This window comes from Henckelia pumila, chromosome 4, assembly GCF_033568475.1.
Source record: "Henckelia pumila isolate YLH828 chromosome 4, ASM3356847v2, whole genome shotgun sequence".
NCBI lineage: Eukaryota > Viridiplantae > Streptophyta > Magnoliopsida > Lamiales > Gesneriaceae > Henckelia > Henckelia pumila.
In genome coordinates this window covers 88613689-88628899 of record NC_133123.1, presented here as the reverse complement: position 1 = coordinate 88628899, position 15211 = coordinate 88613689, and positions in this window count along the sequence as shown.

The window sequence follows — 15211 nt, the reverse complement described above, 5'->3', positions numbered from 1 at the left end:
AGTGTAAATTATATTTAAACAAAATATTATTTATACAAAGAGTCATCAAAGCCCTTAGCCACAAGTTGGCTCACCGGGCACCTACTCTTTCAATCTCCCACTTGCCCTAAAGCCAACTAGTCATACTACGTAGACCCATTGCTTCGCGATGTTTGTCAAATAATGGTCCTGGCAAGGGCTTAGTAAGTGGATCAGCGATATTGTCTGCAGAGGCCACTCTTTCGACAATGATGTCTCCTCTTTCCACAATCTCCCGGATGATGTGGTATTTCCTCAGTACGTGTTTGGATCTTTGATGAGACCTTGGTTCCTTTGCCTGAGCAATGGCACCCGTGTTGTCACAGTACACCGGGACTGGACCAACAACTTCAAGAATGACGCCAAACTCTTGGACGAAATTCCTCATCCAAACGGCCTCTTTAGCAGCAGCTGATGCTGCAATGTATTCTGCCTCAGTGGTGGAATCCGCTGTGGTGTCCTGCTTGGAACTCTTCCAAGAGACATCACCGCCATTGAGCATGAACACAAATCCAGAGGTTGACTTCGAGTCATCCACGTCACTCTGGAAGCTAGAGTCGGTATAGCCTTCCAATTTTAGTTCTCTTCCTCCATATACCATGAACATATTCTTAGTCCTTCGTAAGTACTTAAGAATGTCCTTCACGGCTTTCCAATGCATTTGACCGAGATTAGCTTGATATCTGCTCGTGACACTCAGAGCAAATGCTACATCCGGTCTGGTAGATATCATCTCATACATGATACTACCTATGGCTGACGCATATGGTACATGTGTCATTTTCTCTATCTCTTCATCAGTCTTGGGACACATAGACTTGGATAGAGAAACTCCATGACACATGGGTAGATGTCCTCTCTTGGACCCATCCATTGAAAACCGTTTCAATATGGTGTCGATGTAGGTTGATTGAGTGAGTCCTATCATTCTCTTAGATCTATCTCTATAGATCTGTATCCCTAGAATATAGGATGCCTCACCCAAATCCTTCATCGAGAATCTACCTGATAACCATATCTTTTTTGACTGCAACATCCCTACGTCATTCCCAATGAGTAGGATGTCATCAACATAAAGTACTAAGAATGTCACAGCATCCTTAACTACTTTCTTGTACACGCATGGTTCCTCCGGATTCTTGATGAAACCAAAATCCTTTATTGTTTCATCAAATTTCTGGTTCCAAATTCTTGATGCTTGTTTTAGACCATAAATTGATCTCTGAAGCTTGCATACCTTATGCTCGCTTCCCATGGATGTGTACCCCTCAGGCTGCTTCATATAGATTTCTTCCTTAATGTCTCCATTAAGAAAATCAGTCTTCACATCCATTTGCCATATCTCATAGTCATACCAAGCAGCTATGGCAATAAGGATTCTTATGGACTTGAACATTGCAACTGGTGAAAAGGTTTCATCATAGTCAACTCCTTGTCTTTGAGTATAACCTTTCTCCACCAATCGCGCCTTGTAGGTCAATACCTTACCATCAGGTCCAAGCTTTCTCTTGTAGATCCATTTACACCCTATTGGAACAATTCCATCGGGAGGATCTACTAAAGACCAAACTTGGTTTGTATGCATCGAATCTATTTCCAACTGCATAGCTTCAAGCCATAAATTTGAATCCGCATCAGAAATTGCTTCCTTGAAGTTTCTTGGATCACATCCAACATCGGGTTCATCTTGATCCCCTTCAAGAAGAAGACCATATCGAATAGGAGGTCTAGAAGTCCTATCGGATCTTCTAGGTACAGGCGTGTATATCAATGGTTCCTGAGGTGTAGGATCGTTATTTTGTATTTCGGGTTCTTCTCGAATTTCTTCGAGTTCCATCATCTCGCCTTTCTTATCCAATAAGACTCCTTCTCCAAGAAGGTGACATTCCTTGAAACAAACACCTTTGTTTCAGCAGGATAATAGAAATAATATCCGATTGAATTCTTCGGATACCCTACAAAATAACATAAGGTGGATCGACTATCCAACTTATCTCCCACTGTCTGCTTCACGTAAGCAGGACATCCCCAAATCCTCAAGTACGAATACTTAGGAGCTTTGTCATTCCATAACTCGTATGGTGTTTTGTCCACTGCTTTAGTGTGGACGTTGTTTAACAACAATACCGCTGTTTCAAGCGCATAGCCCCAAAACGAAGGTGGAAGCTCAGTGAAGCTCATCATGGATCGAACCATGTCCAACAAAGTTCGATTACGACGCTCCGATACACCATTCAGCTGAGGTGTCATAGGAGGAGTCCACTGAGAGAGAATCCCATTCTCTTTCAGATAGTCCAAAAACTCGGTGCTCAAGTATTCTTCACCTCGATCTGATCGAAGTGCTTTAATACTTTTACCTAGCTTGTTTTCTACTTCAGCCTTGAATTCTTTGAACTTTTCAAATGCTTTAGACTTATATTTCATTAAATATAAATACCCATACCTAGAATAATCATCAGTAAAGGTAATGAAGTAGGTGTGGCCATATTGAGTACCAACTCTAAATGGACCACAAACATCTGTATGGATCAAATCCAACAGATTTTGACTACGCTCAGGTTTCCCCTTAAAAGGAGATTTAGTCATTTTTCCTTTCAGGCAGGATTCACAAGTAGGTAGAGAGTTAATATCAGACATATCAAACATGCCCTCTCCCACTAGATTGTTCATCCTCCTTGAGGAAATATGACCTAGCCTAGCGTGCCAAAGGTTTGCCGGGTTTTGACTATCGATTTTCCTTTTGTTTGTTGTTGCCGGTTTATCAACATAATTTATTGGAACGTCTTTTAGTTTTAAGTTATATAGATCATTTTCAAGTTGTCCATTTTCAATCAAACATTAATTCTTGTAAATATTGCAAATCCCATTCATAAAATTGCAAGAATAACCATCTCTATCAAGCATAGAAACAGAAATAATGTTTTTAATCAAATCCGGAACAAATAAAACATCTCTCAAAAGTAACTTAAAACCGTTCTGCAAAATTAAATAAATATCTCCCACAGCTTTAGCTTCAACTCTGGAACCATTTCCGAGCCTCAGCTGGGTCTCACCCATTCTAAGCTTGCGACTTCTTGTCATCACCTGCAAATCATTGCAAATGTGAGATCCACATCCGGTATCCAATACCCAAAAAGTAGTATTAAGTGAAACATTTATTTCAATGTAAAACATACCCTTTGCAGTTCGCAACTGCTCGAGGTATTCCTTGCAGTTACGTTTCCAATGACCGGGTTTCTTGCAGTGATGGCAAACTTGTTTAGACTTGTCCAATTTTTCATGTAACATTTGGCCTTGAGATCATGGTCCAACCATTTCTCTAGTTCGGCCAACCTTTCTGCAGTTACATCAGCCGGGGCTGTTTTCGGAGAAGCCTTTTCTAACACTTAGAAAATCTTTTCCTAACTTAGGACAATCTTAACTTATGGAATCATTTTGTATTGTTTGCGCCAGTAAGTTTGTTTTGTTGGAGAATTGAAACATGTGGATTACAAAGATTCATCATAATGATATACTGAGATGAAACAGACAATTATCGATGATTGTTTAATTAATTTACTAAGACATAAAATAGGCGAAATTTATTTTATGAATCTCACTCCCACTATTTTAACGATTTCACTACCCTCTAGTGAAAACGGGAAACTGTTATCCTTAGTGAGAACATGGAGTCCAATTGACAAACTATGGTCCCGAATAATATCAGCCAACCATAATTTTCAAAAGGTAGAGCCCAATTGCTTCCAAAGCAACCTCCACGTTTTTACCTCATGTCCAATAAGGGCCCAATAATATGATGCCGTTTATTGTGACATGTCAAGATGACCCATCAATATTAAGTTGTGATGGACGGTCGCCATGTGGATCCCCCAATAATATAAGCCGATCCCATGGGAGTTCCACCCAACTTACAACATGTGTCGATCCAATGTACAGCTTTTCGACGAACGGGCCCCCCCCAATAATATGAGCCGGACCGTATCCGCGGGTAGCATCTCATACATTGATCGTTGATGGAAGGTAGGAACATTTAAACAAATTTAAATTTCCTTTATTTATCTTGATATCAATTTTAAATCATATTTAAAATGAGGGATTTTAATTTTGAAAATTTGTCTCATCATTTTTAAAATTTTGTATGCTTGTCGGATTCACACAATTTTGTCTAAAACATGCATACAACAATAATATCACATATTATATAGGATGATCGATTCCATTTCTAATCGACCCGTGGTTGCCAATCACGAGTCTTAGTCCAATCCTAGGTAATATGCAGTATGCAATGCAATCCTATTACATTGTGCTTCCAATTTACATTTCTTCTGTCTTTATTGTCTGCTGGGCCCACCTCCGTCTTCAAATCTTCATCTCCCACTAAATCTAATGTATTTACAATAAATAACAATGACAAGTAGGGGATACATTTTTAAGGGGTGGGAACGGGCCATAAACCAAGCCCACTTTTATTACATATGACAATTCATATTGGGCCATAAACAAGGCCCATTAATAAATCCAACAACAATAAAAACAAATGTAAATTCCTAACATACACCTACAAAATTGGTCATGGCAATCGATCATCCTTATCCAATAACATTTAATTCAAAATTAATTTATTGGATAACATGCAATGATAATTTAAATTTAAAAGGATAAAATCATATTCCATATATAAAATCTTATTTTACATACAAAATCATATTTTATCTTTTTATCAAATAAAATCATATTTTATCTATAAAATCCAATTTTATACATAAAATCATATTTTACTCAATATATCCATAAGATCATATCTTATCATCACTTGTACCAAAAATAATTAATTTCAAAATTCAATTTAACGGATAAAATATTTAAATTTTCAAAAAATTCAAATTTATCCAAAAATCAATTTAAAAATTTTCGGACTCGAACAATTCGATCCGACGCCTCGTGGACCAATCAAAAACAATTTTCGATCGGACCAAAAATAGAATTTTAACATATTAAAATTTAATTTTAAAATTAAAAAATTAATTTTTTTTTCGCGGGCCGCCCGGGACATTCCCGGGCTGCCCGTGCCCCAAAGGGGCTCGGGCCGGGCAGCGACGATCGCTGCCCTGGGCAGCGCCATGCGCCGCCCTGCGCAGCGCCTAGCGCTGCACTGGGTAGCGCCGTGCGCTGCCCCCCCGGGCAGCGATCCAATCGCTGCCCGGGTTTTGCCCGAAAAAAAAAATTTATTTTTAAAATATTTATTTTATTTCAAAAACCGAGGCTTAAAAATTTTTGTACAATCGATTAATTTAATCGCTTGATCTAAGCAACCTGGCTCTGATACCACTGTTGGAGAACGCGGCGATCAGATCAATCAGAATTGATACCCGGTGCAGCGGAAGTTTAAAATTTTATATGGAACGATTCCATAATGGGTATCAAAACTTTGCGATTAAATTGTGTGTGTAAAAATTAAATAACAATTATAAATTTTTACCTCCAATCTCGAATCGAGATTATGGACACCAACAGATTGCTCTGCTCTTGTTGTATATCCCTGGAACTGATGGACGAACTGTTCTTCAATCAGGTCCACTGTAGTGACCCTTACCCGGATCACCTACTAAACAGACCTTATGCATGCAATTAACTTAATTAAACAGATATCAGAATAAAACTGCGGAATCCAAATAACATTATACAATCCCAAGTAAAGGAATCTGTAATTATCCAATAATATACAACCAAATCGAATAGCTGTATAAAACCCAAACAACAGTAATAAAACCTAGACAAAGCTCCAGCTGGCCAACCACTGACTAGCCCCTCCTGGATCCACCCTCCTCGTCCAATCGCAAACCTGCCCCATGAAATAGGGTGTCCAGAAAATACAGAGTACGAGACGTGAGCATAAAACGCTCAGTGCGAGAGTATGAGTATACATGCATGCAAAGTGAACTCCCTATAGACTCGAGGTCAAGGATCAGATAACAGAGACAGACCGGGCCCTGGTATGTAGCACGCTGTGCCGTCGCTTCAGGAGGTGGCTCCCATACCGAGATAACTGTGGATACGCCGGACCCAAATCGATGGAAGTCCATCCACTAACAGGATAGGGTACAACCCTACTAACAGACATCTCGAAGGAGATACAGCAAGATGCAAATGAATGCAGCATAATATCATGGCATATAGATCATGCAGTCATATAATACATGCATACTCAGTCAGGATATCTCGAACAGTACTTTCGTACCTCAAAACAGTGCAAGCTCTACCAACTCTAGGTCCACGCCTATAGTCTGCTCTACACTGCCAAATGATACTACTATCATTAAAGTGCTCTAAAAGCCTTAACTAAGCTATTGCATACTCCTAAATATTTATAGGGAGCAAAAGCTATACCTTCGTCCGTCGTTAGCCCTTTGATGTCGATGCCTCCAGAACTTGGGCACAACTCCGCTACGACTACCGAATGCCTCTCCGACCTCCGGACCAAGCCTAAGAAGACTAGAACAGCTCCAAAAGGACTAGAAAGGAAAGGAGGACTCGGAATTGGCATTTGAAAGTGAAGTCTCGGCCTTCTATTTATAGACAACGATCGGAACTTCCGATCTTTGATCGGAACGTCCGAACCTCGATCGGAACGTCCGATCCTGCCATCGGAGCTTCCGAAGATCCTGATCTGCCACGTGTCAAAATATCACTTGATGACTTCAGATAGGGGTGATCGGAACGTCCGATCCTGATCGGAGCTTCCGATCCAGCCACACGTCATGGATGACGTAATATCATCGGTGCCTCCGATCCTCATCGGAGCTTCCGATCGTCCCTTCGGAGCTTCCGATCCGTCCAATCCCCAATTCAATTAATTACTCAATTAGGGTACGGGCTACTACATCCACGAACGGATATTTAATCCCTCTGATAGATTGCACTAGAAAATCTATCAGAAGTTTCTACGAAGAGAATTAACGAATTTGATCCGTTAAACCAGACTGTAATTCAAAATTCACAGGCTGGATTTTCCTGAGCAGAGGGAAGGGGGGCGGCCACTGTTAGAGAAAATACTTAGGGTTTTCGAAAATTGTGACCTGTTGTATGTAATTTCTGTACTGCAATAACTTATTTATAATGTAGGCCGCTAACAGCTTAGGGCCCATTAGTCATAAGTTCAAGCCCGACAAGCAAAGCCCGCATGTTCAGAAATTAATATAAAATTCATCATGACTCCGATTGATAAACCGATTTCACCAATGTGCACAGAAACCATTTCTGCACATTTTAAAGTCAAGATAAATTTTTCTGAATCCGAATTCAGTGATTTCCAAAAATGCCCATCCCTATGTCATTTTAGGAAATCTTACTCCTCTACTCTTAAATAAGAAGTCCAACTTCTTTGTTCATTAAATTTAACTCTTTAAATTTAACTATCTCAACGGGGATTAAAAATCCATTACTCTGTGTGACCCTCAATGGTTCAGGGATACAACTAGTCGTGGGCTCACAACTCCTTGTGACTCGGAACAACGATTTCCGACTTGCCCATCGAATCATGGTAAGAGCGCCTAGCAACATCGCCCCATGATTCCCTAGGTATCACTGATAGTGCCTACAAGAACCAATAGATTTTGGTTAGCGTACAGTACGGTCCCTTCATCCATATATCCCGATCGAATCAACAACCATTGGTAAATCGAGAGTCGTTCGAGATTCGATAACTATGCAATACATCTTGAAGATCAAATAGTGACATCGCATGTGCTACTAAGAAACCATTTCTTAAAAAACATCATGTACTCTGGCCAGAGATTCGTCACACTAATATCTCCTCAGATCGCATAGGATATCCACACTCGCAAGTATGTGGTGAATCCTTGACAACAAAGCATCGACTCCTATATGTGTTGTAACTGTACCCAATCCCGACACCTGATGACCCCAATAGAGTCGGTAAATGAGTCAAAGCACAGTACTAGCATATAGAGTCTCAATGATGTTTCAAGTAGTAAGGACTAATGGTGTACAACCAAAACCGCGGACTTTATCCACTCGATAAGTGATAACCACTTGGAAAGTCCGGATAGGGTAGTTCGATCATTCATCATATGAATATCCATTTGCATGCTTTGAACATCTCTATGTTCTCTACCAATGAAACGTGGTACTCTGCATCGCAAATGCTAGTCTCAAACTCGAGCGATCCTTATCCTTATTATCGGACGGCTCAATCGACTAGGAACAGTTTAGAATATACAGTGACTATAAAATGTGTTTCATGATAGCCATCCCCATGTGCTACCACATCTTACATACACTATAGTATACTCAAGGTCTTTATCAAAACAACAATAGTATATCACAATATAACAATACGAAGAAAGATAAAGTCATTGCCATTAATAATAGTGTAAATTATATTTAAACAAAAGATTGTTTATACAAAGAGTCATCAAAGCCCTTAGCCACAAGTTGGCTCACCGGGCACCTACTCTTTCGTAATATTCACTCCTCATCTTGAGGGAGAGTATTAGAGTTTAGAATAGATAATCTACCATATTAGTGCACATAACACGCACATATAAGGATTAGCTTCGTTCATTTTTCTTCCGATTGTATCAGTTTTTGAATTTAATGGAAGTTACTTTCCTCTCTTCAATGGCTTACCCTTGATATTCTGGTACTGAATGTACTGATTTTATAGCAAGAAGGGACAAAAAAAATTATTGTTAAAAATAATATAGATTAATATATGGGTAAATTTCCCATCATTCCTAAACACAAACTCAAATCATTTATGAATCCCTACTAAAATAAAACTTACTTTCCACTCCTTGAAGAGAGAAATGTTTTCCAAAAATTCCCAAAATACCCTTATATTTAAAAAAAGGTGATAGAATAGAAATAAAAAACAAAACTAATCCAAATAGCATTTATATAAAAATTCAAATAAAAATAAAGGAACATAAAACATATCATATACATGCTTATGTTGATACAGGAGCAAGTATGTGTCTAGCAAGTAAACACATACTCCCAAATCATTATTGGAAGAAATATGATAAATGATTAAAAATTCGAATAGGAGATTGATCAATTATTATGCTTGATACTGTAACAGAAAAGTTAACAATAGAAATATAAGAAAAAAAATTCATTATACCAATCTTATACCAAATATAATCAAGAATGAATATTATTATAGGGAATAACCTTTTAAGACAATACCTTCCATTTACGCAATTTGAATATCACATAACTTTAAACAAACGATCATCAATGATTCACATTCCTAAAATACGAACGACATTTTGTGTAGGAAATGAAGGATTTATAAAGAACTTTCATAAACGAAATACAAAACCAATAGAATTAAAAAAAATTATTTTTTTAACAATCAATCCTGAAAAGAAAATCATGAAAAAATTTCATGATATTTGTTATGAAAACCTTCAGGACAAAATTAAGAAAAGAAAACAATTTATTACTTCAATAAAACTTAAAGATCCTAATATAACAATCTATGAAGTACCAAGAAGATGCAACATGGACGACGTAAAAATATTTGAAAAAAGAAGTCCAAGAATTACTTAAACTCAGGATAATCATTCCAAGCAAGAGTCCACACTTTTCACCAGCCTTTTTTGTCAGTAAAAAAGACACTGACAAGAAAATAATGGTAATTGATTAGAGGAAAATGAACAATGCAACGATTATGGATGAATATTACATCTAAAAAAATGATTTACTATCTTACATAGGAGGAATGAAATATTTCTCCAGCTTAGACTGTAAATCAGGATTTTGGAAAATCCAGCTATATCCACAAACACAATTACTCACAACATTCAATTGTCCAAAAGGACAATACCAATGGACAGTATTACCTTTCGGACTCAAACAAGCATCAGGTATTTTCCAAAGATATATAGATGAATCATTTAAATCATATGTAAATTTTTGTTTATATAGATGATATATTATTTTACTCAAAAACATTAGATCAACATTATAAAGATCTCACGACAGTATTAGATATCTGTCATAAAGATGGAATTATAATTTCTGAAAGGAAAGCACAATTGTTTAAAACTAAAATAAATTATCTAGGATTACAAATTGAAGATGGTAAACATTGTTTACAACAACATATACTTAAGAAAATCCATGATTTCCCTAGTGAAATAAAGGATAAAGATCAACTAAGAATATTTCTAGGATTACTGACATACTCCGAAAATTACATTAAGAAACTAGTAGAGATAATAAAACCTCTACAGGCAAAACTTAAACATGACTATAAATGGAAATGGTCAAAAAAAGATACTAATTACATAGATACAATTAAGAGGAAAATAATTAGTAATCTCCCTTAATTATATTTTCCATCAAATAAAGATATAATAATAATTGAAACAGATGTATCAGATGAATATTGGGGAGCATATTTAAAAGCATACACAGGAGAAAAAAAAATTAGAAGAGCTTACCAAAACAACTACCGAAAATAATAAAGAATTATGTAATTATACATCAAGAACTTTTCAAGGCGCACAACTAAATTATCACTCAAATAAAAAAGAATTACTAGCTTTAATTATTACAATTAAGACTTATGAAATTTATCTTATCTCTAAAACATTTCTGGTACGGACAGATAATATGAATTTAACATATTTCAAATCAAGAAAAATATCAAGAAATGCAGGAAGAAATGCAGCACGATTAATTAGATGGAAATTGGAATTGAACCACAATTAGTTCTAAATTCAGCATGTCAAAGGCACAGAAAATTCATTACCCGATGCATTAACCAGAGAACTTTGCCCAAATTATACTATCTGTAGTAAAGGAATAACAAAAAAGATCTTAAGAGATCCAGACAATGACTTCGAGTCATCCGAATATGCGAAAGCATGGGGAATATAAATTAATGAAAAGAGATTTATATTCAGAAACATAAATTACTCTATGAGTAAAATAATCAATCTCATTTATGAAGATTGTTTCGATTCTTGTAAAAGGATCCACAAATACAATGATACGCATAATAAAACTATTCGAATTGCTCACGAGAAGATTTAAATTACTAACAATTTTATATATATGTATAAATACGTTTTTTTGTGCAGGATATAATCAAGATGGAACAATTAAGTCAACTGAAAGAACAACTGATTGATTTACAGGAAGAAATTCAAATTCTTCAACAGAAGGAAAATAATTTAATCAGAAAAATCCAGAGGGCAGAAGAGAAAATGACAACCTCGTCATCATCCTCGCCAAAAACACCAATCAAGATGGCAACTTCATTTGACAAAATAATGGAGATGAAAGAAAAAAAGTCAGTGGTCACAGCCAGCACTGACAACAAAGAAAAATAAAAATAAAATGGAAAAGAACCGGTGTTGACAACCAACACCGAGAAAAATAAAAAAAAATAAAGGACGTTCAAAGAAGCCCTAGAAAAAGAATAAAAATATGGTCAATCTACGACCACAAAAAACAAATTTTACAAAAAAATTCAAGACTGAGTTCTTTGAAACACTAAACTATTTGAGAACAGTCAAAACTTTTGCAGGATTTTGCTACAGACTTATGACACACAAAATATATCTAGAGAGAGAACATTACAAGGAGCACCAGCACATGAATTCGCCAGATTTTTCTCAAACGGATTATTAAGTGGATTAGAATTCAGTCCAAACAACCAAGAGATAGTACTATTTCCCTATCAACTGAGAAATAATATTATTCAATTCAAGAAAGCAGTATATAAGGACGATTCAGTATTAACATTGAACATTCATTCAACTCTTCCTAATTGGGATAGTGACAAATTTTATCAAGCAATGATATACATCCAATATCGAAGGAATAAAGAAAAGTTTTTATTCGAATGATCAAATGAAGAAAAATCAGTGATGGACATCTCAACTCTCCCGGAGATAAGAATAAAAACATTAACTGACATGATCTCAAAAATAGGAAAAATTGATGAAAATTCAAAGGTTAAAATAAATTTTGCATCTAGTAAAATTTTATTAACCACAGGACACAAGGAGCTCATTCAAAAAAAAAAAGATTTAACAATGTTAGCACAATTTGAAGCTCCAATCTATGAATCAAGAGTCGACATGACAAAAAAGACTCAAAAAATGTTGTGTAAAAAATTAGGAAAAATGATTTTCACTCACAAATGTGGACATTTTCTACCACTAAAGATAGAAAAAGCAGCTGTCAAAGAAGAAAAACCAATAAAGAAGTGGTTTGAAGCCACTAGTGATTCAGACAACGATACAATGTAAAAATATAACCATGGACCACACCACGTGTAAAGACGTCCTCTCATACATAAATGAGTTGTCTTCAATTATGTAGTGTAAGGGGTGGTCCCCTCCCCTTTTCGTTCTTATCTTTGTACACGTTTCTTCTCGCCTATAAAAGGAGATGTTTGTTGTATAAGTGAGCAAGTGAAGTTTGAGTCTCCCTCTTTCTTCTTAAGTTTCTTATGCTCTGATTCATACAAGACGTATGAAAATTATCAGAAACTAAGAAACATAAATCAGAAAACAAATTAAGTCTTATGACAATTAACTAAACAAGCAGAGCATAAGGAGGAAGGAGGCTGGAAGCCATCAATTGAAAATTCATGGTCAGAGTAAACCTGGAGATCCGAAAGGCGAGTACTGTTTGAACGAGTGATCGTTACGGGAAAGCAAGGATTTGGCCTCTACTCAGGATCAAGGATTGATCAATCAAGGTAACCTTCCTTAACCTCCTGTTGCCCTTAATTTAAAATTTATTTGGAAACTTAATTATGCCTGGAATGACTATCAAACATGAAATATGCATTTTAAAAAATAAGCTTCGAGAATTAAGAGATAAAAGTAAATCTTTGTTAAACACAGACCCAGTATGTATTCAGATCTACAATGAATATAATATAATAAATCAACAAATATTTATTTTAGAATCTAAACTAATTGAGCAATCTGGTGAAGATAGTTTACATGATATATATGATTAAGATGATTTTGATTTTTCCGAAATCTTTCCGCAATCTGGTATGTTACTAATCTACCACAAAGTATGACAGGACACCAATATTTTGAATTATTTGTTGATGTCCTGTACCAAAAATTTTAGGAGTATCAAATAATGATGTCAATTTAATAACTAAAAACATAGAGCAAAATAGAGCAATTTTCATCCTAAATAATATCTGTAGTGACCCTTACCCGGATCACCTACTAAACAGAACTTAGGCATGCAATTAACTTAATTAAACAGATATCAGAATTCAACTGCAGAAACCATAACATTTATACAATCCCAAGAAAAGAAATCTGTAAATATCCAAAATAATACACAACCAAATCGAATAGCTGTATAAACCCAAAACAACATAATAAAAACCTAAACGAAGCTCCAGCTGATCAACCACTGCCTAACCCCTCTTGGATCCACCCGCCTCGTCCAATCGCAAACCTGCCCCATGGAATAGGGTGTCCAGAAACACAGAGTACGAGACGTGAGCATAAAATGCTCAGCACGAGAGTATGAGTATACATGCATGCAAAGCGAACTTCCTATAAACTCGAGGTCAAGGATCAGAGAACAAAGACAGACCGGGCCCTGGTATGTAGCACGATGTGCCGTCGCTTCAGGAGGTGGCTCCCATACCGAAATACTAGTGGATACGCCGGACCCAAATCGATGGAAGTCCATCCACTAACAGAATAGGGTACAACCCTACTAATAGACATCTCGAAGGAGATAGCTCAATATGCAAATGTATGCAGCATAAAGTCATGGAAAATAAATCATGCAGTCACATAATACATGCATACTCAGTCAGGATATCTCGAACAGTACTTTCGTACCTCAAATACTAGGCAAGTGCTATCAGCCCTAGGTCCACGCCTATAATTCGCGCTACAATGCCAAATGATACTACCATCATTATAGCGCTCTAAAAGCCTTAACTAAGCTAAAGCATACTCCTAAATATTTTTAGGAAGCAAAAGCTATACCTTCGTCCGTCGTTAGCCCTTTGCTGTCGATTGCCTCAAAACTAGGCCATAGCTCTGCTACGATGCCTGGATCGCTATGCCACTTCCGGATTCCCGATGGGATGCCTAGAATTCCCTAAATCTGAGTTAGAAGGCTAAGGAATCGAGAGAGAAGAGGTGATTGGTGCGTCTAAATCTGAATCTCGGCCCTCCTATTTATAGACGGAGTTCGGATCGTCCGAACTGGACTTCGGAGCGTCCGAACCCAATAATACATCATTGCTTACGTCAGAACAATGACGTCATCCATGACGACTGTCGGCAGCATGTTCGGAGCATCCAAACCACTCTTCGGATCGTCCGAACCCTGACTTTGGAGCCTCCAAACTCGACGACCCTCAAACCATTTTCGAGTGTTCTGAATCCATTTCCGAACTCTGTTAATCCATCTGGGACTCCCTTAATCATGTTTTATTACATCTAAACATGATCGTATTATTAATTACTCATAAATCGTTAATTTTGAATACGGGTTACTACATTCTCCCCCACTTAAGATATTTCGTCTTTGAAATCCGACCTTAAGTACCGAATATAAAACAACAATCCAAAACATTATTTATCCAAATCAAACGTTTACAGAATTTACATCTGAATACAAATCGAAAATGAAATCAAAATAACTCAGGATGTTCTGCACGCATCCTGTCCTCAAGTTCCCAAGTAGCTTCCTCAGCGCCTCGGCGCTGCCACTGAATTAAAATCAAAGGAATGACTTTGTTCCGCAAGACCTTATCCTTATGATCCAGGATACGAATAGGTCTTTCAACATACGTCAAATTCTTATCCACTTGAACTTCAGACCGCCGCAGAATATGAGACGGATATGCCACATATCGTCGCAACAGAGATACGGGGAACACGTTGTGAATACTGTACAGATACGGTGGCAAAGCCAAACGATAAGCTAAATCGCCAATGCTCTCTAAGATCTCAAACGGACCGATAAATCTGGGAGACAACTTGCCCTTAAGGCCAAATCTGAGAAAGGTGACACCCTCATAAACACTTTCTCCCCAACATCAAACTGCAAAGGCCTACGCTTAGTGTTAGCATAGCTGGCCTGATGATCCTGTGCAGTCTTAATCCGTTTCTTGATTTGATCAACAATATCTACTGCCTGCTGGATAAACTCC